Source organism: Oncorhynchus mykiss, chromosome 4 (assembly GCF_057628025.1).
Source record: "Oncorhynchus mykiss isolate SJ-2025 chromosome 4, ASM5762802v1, whole genome shotgun sequence".
Taxonomy (NCBI): domain Eukaryota; kingdom Metazoa; phylum Chordata; class Actinopteri; order Salmoniformes; family Salmonidae; genus Oncorhynchus; species Oncorhynchus mykiss.
Genome location: NC_143025.1, coordinates 8,545,121 through 8,552,218, shown reverse-complemented (window position 1 = coordinate 8,552,218; position 7,098 = coordinate 8,545,121). Strand labels below are relative to the sequence as shown.

At 43.7% G+C, this 7,098-nt stretch overlaps 1 long non-coding RNA gene across 1 annotated transcript; it reads left to right on the top strand.

The window, feature by feature from the left end:
• The first annotated feature begins 2,163 nt into the window (after positions 1-2,163).
• On the top strand, positions 2,164-5,809 carry LOC149983689 (uncharacterized). Its single transcript, XR_016495067.1, has 2 exons — positions 2,164-5,137; positions 5,179-5,809. It is a non-coding gene; the product is annotated as an uncharacterized LOC149983689 (long non-coding RNA).
• The last annotated feature ends 1,289 nt before the right edge of the window (positions 5,810-7,098 follow it).

The window sequence follows — 7,098 nt, the reverse complement described above, 5'->3', positions numbered from 1 at the left end:
AGCGACGGCATAGACAAGCGATCCCCACAAAAATGATGTGGACTGTGAAGTACTGTAAGGTTCAATGGACCATAATTATTATATATATTTTTTACATCAACCCAATCAAAATTGAGTAAACCAACTTTCACTCTAAAGAATAAGGATCGATTTACAGTTTCAGGTGAAAATGTATTAAAAAGTTTAGTATTAACGATAAAGGAAACCCAATCGGTATTGCAGACCTCAAAATCCTGTGATCAGCGATCAGACACAGTTAAAAATATAGATGGGTTCTATTAGCCGCAAGGGGCCGTTTCAAATTCACTGACCTGACAGTTCTGGGTTGCATATTAATGTGAGAATCAGTCGTCCATATCCAGCATAGACTTATCCCAGAAATCGGTTACAATACAATATTTAGACCATTTTAAATAATATGCATTCAACGCACGATGTGTCATGAAACTACCAAATACAAAATCAAATCATGCTTTATTTGTCACAGACACGTGTTTGGCAGATGTTATTGCGGTTGTAGCGAAATGCTTGTGTTTCTAGCTCCGACAGTGCAGTAATATCTAACAATTTCACAACAATACACACATCTTAAGTAAAGGAATTAAGAATATATAAATATTTGGGCGAGCAATGTCAGAGCGGCATAGACCAAGATACAGTAGAAAAGATTCCAATGATACTTTCTTAAGTGCAGATATTTGGGGGACTAAACCAGAACCTTTCTGTTGTCACGACCTGGCCAGTCAGTATTCAGGCTGTATCACAACCGGACGTGATTGGGAGTCCCATAGGGCGGTGCACAATTGGCCCAGCGTCGTCCAGGTTTGACTGGGGTAGGCTGTCATTGTAAGTAACAATTTTTTTCTTCACTGACTTTCCTACTTAAATAAAAGGTTACATTTATTAAAAAATAAAACAAATATTAAGATCAGCAGTGTGGCCATAATGTCCCAGACCTGTTGTCTCCTATAGCCTGGTCCCAGACCTGTTGTCTCCTATAGCCTGGTCCCAGCCTGTTGTCTCCTATAGCCTGGTCCCAGACCTGTTGTCTCCTATAGCCTGGTCCCAGACCTGTTGTCTCCTATAGACTGGTCCCAGACCTGTTGTCTCCTATAGACTGGTCCCAGACCTGTTGTCTCCTATAGCCTGGTCCCAGACCTGTTGTCTCCTATAGCCTGGTCCCAGACCTGTTGTCTCCTATAGCCTGGTCCCAGACCTGTTGTCTCCTATAGCCTGGTCCCAGACCTGTTGTCTCCTATAGCCTGGTCCCAGACCTGTTGTCTCCTATAGCCTGGTCCCAGACCTGTTGTCTCCTATAGCCTGGTCCCAGACCTGTTGTCTCCTATAGCCTGGTCCCAGACCTGTTGTCTCCTATAGCCTGGTCCCAGACCTGTTGTCTCCTATAGCCTGGTCCCAGACCTGTTGTCTCCTATAGCCTGGTCCCAGACCTGTTGTCTCCTATAGCCTGGTCCCAGACCTGTTGTCTCCTATAGCCTGGTCCCAGACCTGTTGTCTCCTATAGCCTGGTCCCAGACCTGTTGTCTCCTATAGCCTGGTCCCAGACCTGTTGTCTCCTATAGCCTGGTCCCAGCCTGTTGTCTCCTATAGCCTGGTCCCAGACCTGTTGTCTCCTATAGCCTGGTCCCAGACCTGTTGTCTCCTATAGCCTGGTCCCAGACCTGTTGTCTCCTATAGCCTGGTCCCAGATGTGTTTGTGCTCTTGTCATGACAATGAGTTGGCTTGATATCAGACTCCCATAGATCTGACAACTATAAACACTCAGAACCGATGAACTGACAACTAGCAATCCATCCCTTGTTCTTTTTTGACCATTTATTTTCCTTAACAGATGCAGACTAGTTGTCTCTCTTCCCCAAACCTCATTATGGTGGCTGGATGTTAGTCTATATCAGTGTTTCCCCAATCCTGGGGAACCAAAAGGCTGTACTGTACATGTTTAAGGAGCAAAATAAGATTTGGGATAGATGCCAGTGTTTCCCAATGGCATCTACGAGTTATTCTAATAATCTATAGCCTTAATTTACAAAGTACAATCTGTAATATGGTCAGCTGCTACTTTGTGATTTGAGCACAAGTGCAACTTTAAAATCAGCCCCTCCCCCCCCCCCGTGGCTGTGAAGGAATACTACAAGCTATATATATTTTTTTAAGTAAGTAATTGACTACAAACCCCAAACCTTAAACTGAAGCCATTCGCTGCTTATCCTCGTGAAGTGACACCGTAACGTATTTCAGTAAAGTGTTGTTTTTTTTTGTATTGGTAGCCAACCCTTCACGAAACAAACTAGTTTATTGACGTGACATAGTTGTCTCCCACTCCACCCCAACAAAAGAAATGAAAGTAACAAAAAAACAAAAACAAAATCACCAACAAATAATCTTAAAATTCTTTATTCATAAACTTGATGCAAGTTTATAAATTACTGTACATGGTCAAAATTCGTTTTGAAATGGAAAAAAAAAAAAAAAAAAAAATATGAACACAAACCGAAAGCATGCCCAACGGTGCAAAACGTGACAATCTGTCCACCATTTGCTGACGAGCAGAAAATTAATTCACAATTAGTCTAGATAAGAGAAGATAAATTAACTTTTTTTTTTTTATCAAAAACACTGGTCCAGTCACAGAGAAGCATGGAAACCTATTCATCACAGAATGAACTGAACTGACTGACTACCCCAAAGTGATTGAGCTCCTAAACCCTGACCAGAGATTTGGGCCCTGTCCAGAAACAGACCCCCCCCCCCCCCCCCCCCTCTCTACCTACCCCCCTAGATCAGAAAGGATTGGGCACGTGTAAGCAATACGGCAACATATCCACCTATCCTATCATATTGCTTAACCTCTAGCAAATTGTAATCAGGGTAAAGAGTATCCAACGTCAAGAGTAGTAGAGCTGATCTAGGATCAGGTCCCTCCTGTCCACAGTCATAATTATCTATGAAGAGGAATGAGCCTAGATCTGCCACTCCTGCTAAAGACACAATACATACAGCCTCAGTTCTCCACAAGTCCGTGTCTGGGGGTAGGAAAGGGGGCTGGGGTGTAATCTGGACAGGATCTGGGTATCCGCAGGGTTCTAGAGACGTGCTAAAATGTTCTACTCAGTTGACCCTAAGTTACTTTAAATGGATTCATCATGTGAAGTTATAATCGTATACTAACAATCAATTCTGTGCAGAAGTTAACGGGACAAGCCTTTGGCTTATCTCAAATGGCACCCTATTCCCTACGTAGTGCACTACTTTAGACCAGAGCCCTGGTCAACAGTAGTGCACTATGTAGGGAATAAAATTGTGCCATTTAAGACAGAACCTCGGTCATCTGGAGTTAAGTAGATGTAGTACAGAATTAAAAACATCCCCCCACTCCACCCCCCAGTCGACCCCTAGAAATACAACAACCTGTGGCAAACATCGCCATTTTCCACATTTCTCCAGAAAATGGGCAGCCGCATGCTCAACGGTCGTAGTTTTAACAAATGGTGTAAACTCCCTCCAGCAAATGTAAATCCATGACATTAAGTATGCAAGTCGTACACTTTGGGATGAAGGTGGAGGAGGGAGACACAGCCTGTGTGATTCAGACTGGAAACATCATTCAGACCGCTATCGATCGATAAGGAATTGAAGAGTTGATATTGAAATAAGAATGTTTCCCCCTGATTCAGAAAAGGTGAGGTTCTTGAAGGACTTGATTTGTTATTTTAGGTATATATTGACCACTGAGGCACATCCTTGCCATTTTGTGCAAATATATATTTAACATATTACATATGAGATATTTAAAAGACCTCTTGCACTATCAAAAAACCCATAGTAGCCAGGTCTGCATATATGTATTAGTTAAGAGGCTAAAAGACAAACATACAGCAGATGCCCATAATGTTTTAGATACCAGTCAAAGCATAGGGGGTGGACATGCAGAAAGGGCCCTGGGTGTCCCCAGGCACGCTATATAGTGCACTACTTTTGACCAGGGCCCTATTCCCTATATGGGGCTCTGATCAAAATGATAGGGAATAGGTTGCTATTTGGGCCACAGAATATCCCCTCCAAAAGGTAAACAGTTTGTTTACCCGAGTTTCGTTCAGTTCAAAACTGCTTTTGCAGAAAGGGTGAGACACCCCATAGGACAAAACACAAGAGCGCATCCCAAATGGCACCCTATTTCCCCATTGGCCCTGGTCAAACGAAGTGCGCCCTATTCCCCATTGGCCCTGGTCAAAAGTAGTGCGCCCTATTCCCCATTGGCCCTGGTCAAAAGCAGTGCACCCTATATCCTATTGGCCCTGGTAACAAAATAAGTGCGCCCTATTCCCTGGTCAAAATAAGTGCGCCCTATTCCCTGGTCAAAAGAAGTGCACCCTATTCCCTATTCCCTGGTCAAAAGAAGTGCGCCCTATTCCCTATTGGCCCTGGTCAAAAGAAGTGCGTCCTATTCCCTATTGGCCCTGGTAAAAATAAGTGCGCCCTATTCCCTGGTCAAAAGAAGTGCGTCATATTCCCTATTGGCCCTGGTAAAAATAAGTGCGCCCTATTCCCTGGGACAAAAGAAGTGTGTCATATTCCCTATTGGCCCTGGTCAAAAGTAGTGCACTCCATAGGGTGCCATTTGGGAGACATATTATAGTTGCACTGCAGATGTGTTACATGAGAAACGCTAAACAAAAAAAAACAAGGGGTAAGTAAACGTCATTCCAAAACTTCCACATCAGTTCATAAGAGCAATTTATACTTTACACAGTATAATACAGTAATCCTTCTTATTAGTACACAAAACAAAAAAAACAACAAAAAAAAAAAATAGATATTTAGCCCAACATTCTTGGTATACAAGGTGAAAAACACAGAACCTCCCCACTGTTTATATGTTCAGCCAAGCCTTGTATTCTACCTCCCAAACGTCAGCTTATTTGACCTAAGCCCTACTAAAAAAAAAAAGTAGTTCACTATATAAAAGGAAATAGGGGTGTCATCTGGGACATGCATAAGATGTTATTACTTTACCAGGACAAGGAAGATCCCCCTCCAAATAGTGAACTGTGTTTCAATTTAGGAAGCTATAGAATTTAGAATATATTACCCTCTTCCTGGAGATCTACCGTCCTGTAGGTTCAGCCCAACCCTCTTCCTGGAGATCTACCGTCCTGTAGGTTCACTACGAATTAACTGCTCAACAAGACCGTAACAAGATGAATCAAAACCAATAAATTATGGTTGGACTAAAAACCTACAGGTCAGTAGATCTCCAGGCAGAGGGTTGGACTGAAAACCTACAGGTCAGTAGATCTCCAGGCAGAGGGTTGGACTGAAAACCTACAGGTCAGTAGATCTCCAGGCAGAGGGTTGGACTGAAAACCTACAGGTCAGTAGATCTCCAGGCAGAGGGTTGGACTGAAAACCCACAGGACAGTAGATCTCCAGGCAGAGGGTTGGACTGAAAACCCACAGGACAGTAGATCTCCAGGCAGAGGGTTGGACTGAAAACCAACAGGACAGTAGATCTCCAGGCAGAGGGTTGGACTGAAAACCCACAGGACAGTAGATCTCCAGGCAGAGGGTTGGACTGAAAACCCACAGGACAGTAGATCTCCAGGCAGAGGGTTGGACTGAAAACCCACAGGACAGTAGATCTCCAGGCAGAGGGTGGGACTGAAAACCAACAGGACAGTAGATCTCCAGGCAGAGGGTGGGACTGAAAACCAACAGGACAGTAGATCTCCAGGCAGAGGGTTGGACTGAAAACCAACAGGACAGTAGATCTCCAGGCAGAGGGTTGGGCTGCCTTGCTATAGCCCAATGAAAACACTGTCCTGTAATAATAACATGATCGATTGAAAACATACAATTGTGTAAGTCTCACAAATGCTTCAACCTCCAATGAAAGCTGACTATAGTAAACTGACTACTAACTAGTAACTGAAGGAGGGTGTTTGTCTGAGGGAGAGGTAAAAAATTTAAATCAGAGCTTTACAAGTTTGGTGCAGGAATGGATAGAGTGAACGGTACATAGCCACAGCATCTTTCATCCCTCTACGTCTCATGTGTGTTGTGCCACGGAAGCCTCGTATACTACGCTCTAGCCTGGTTGGTCCCAGGTATGTTTTGTGCGGTCTTGCCAAGTCCTGTGGCATTTTGGAAAGAACGCACAAAACAGATCTGGAACCACCAGTGTCTTTAAACGCAGTACAACAAGTGGTCGCCATGTCACGAGCAGACCCACCAACCACCAAATAAAAACACTGGATTGTTATCTACTCATAAAGGCCTCTTAATGTTAGCATGGCGCTAACCACTCTCTACAGGGTTGCATTAGCAGAGCTAACGATAACTTTAGATGGCTATCTATACCTTTAACGGTGCAAGTCGAAGAACAGCGCGTTGTGAAAGAGAACGAGAAGGAATATTAACCTCAGTGTCGGTTGGGAGAAACTAAACTATCCTAGTTTGCATTCCATACGAATAAAACAAGAGGGTCATAATGCTTATACAACACCCAGATCCAAAATGGCACCCCATTCCCTATATAGTGCACTATGAAGAGAATACAGTGCTATGTCAGACACAACACCTAGATCCAAAATGGCATCCCATTCCCTATATAGTGCACTATGAAGAGAATACAGTGCTATGTCAGACACAACACCTAGATCCAAAATGGCACCCCATTCCCAAGATACTGCAATATTTTAGACCAGGGACCAATAGAGCTCTTGTCAAAAAGTAGTGCACTATGTAGGGAATAGGGTGCCGTTTGAGACAGACACAAAACCTTCTGGCCTCACACCAGAGACATCCTCCTGCATTCTGAGACATCAGCCTGTGGCCGGTAAGCACACCTGTTCTGCCCCCCCCCAATGTTATATTTAAGACAGGTACATGGATTTACAAAATGACAGGTGGAGCCCAGTTCAAATATAGTACATGAATAATATTCGGACTGGGTGTGGTGACTGGAGATCAATAGCTGCATGCTACAGGACAGCAAGGAGATGGTATTAAGTGATTCCCTATATCAGGACTGCCCAAACCTCTTCCAGGAGATCTACAGTCCTGTGGGTTTTCAGTCCAAC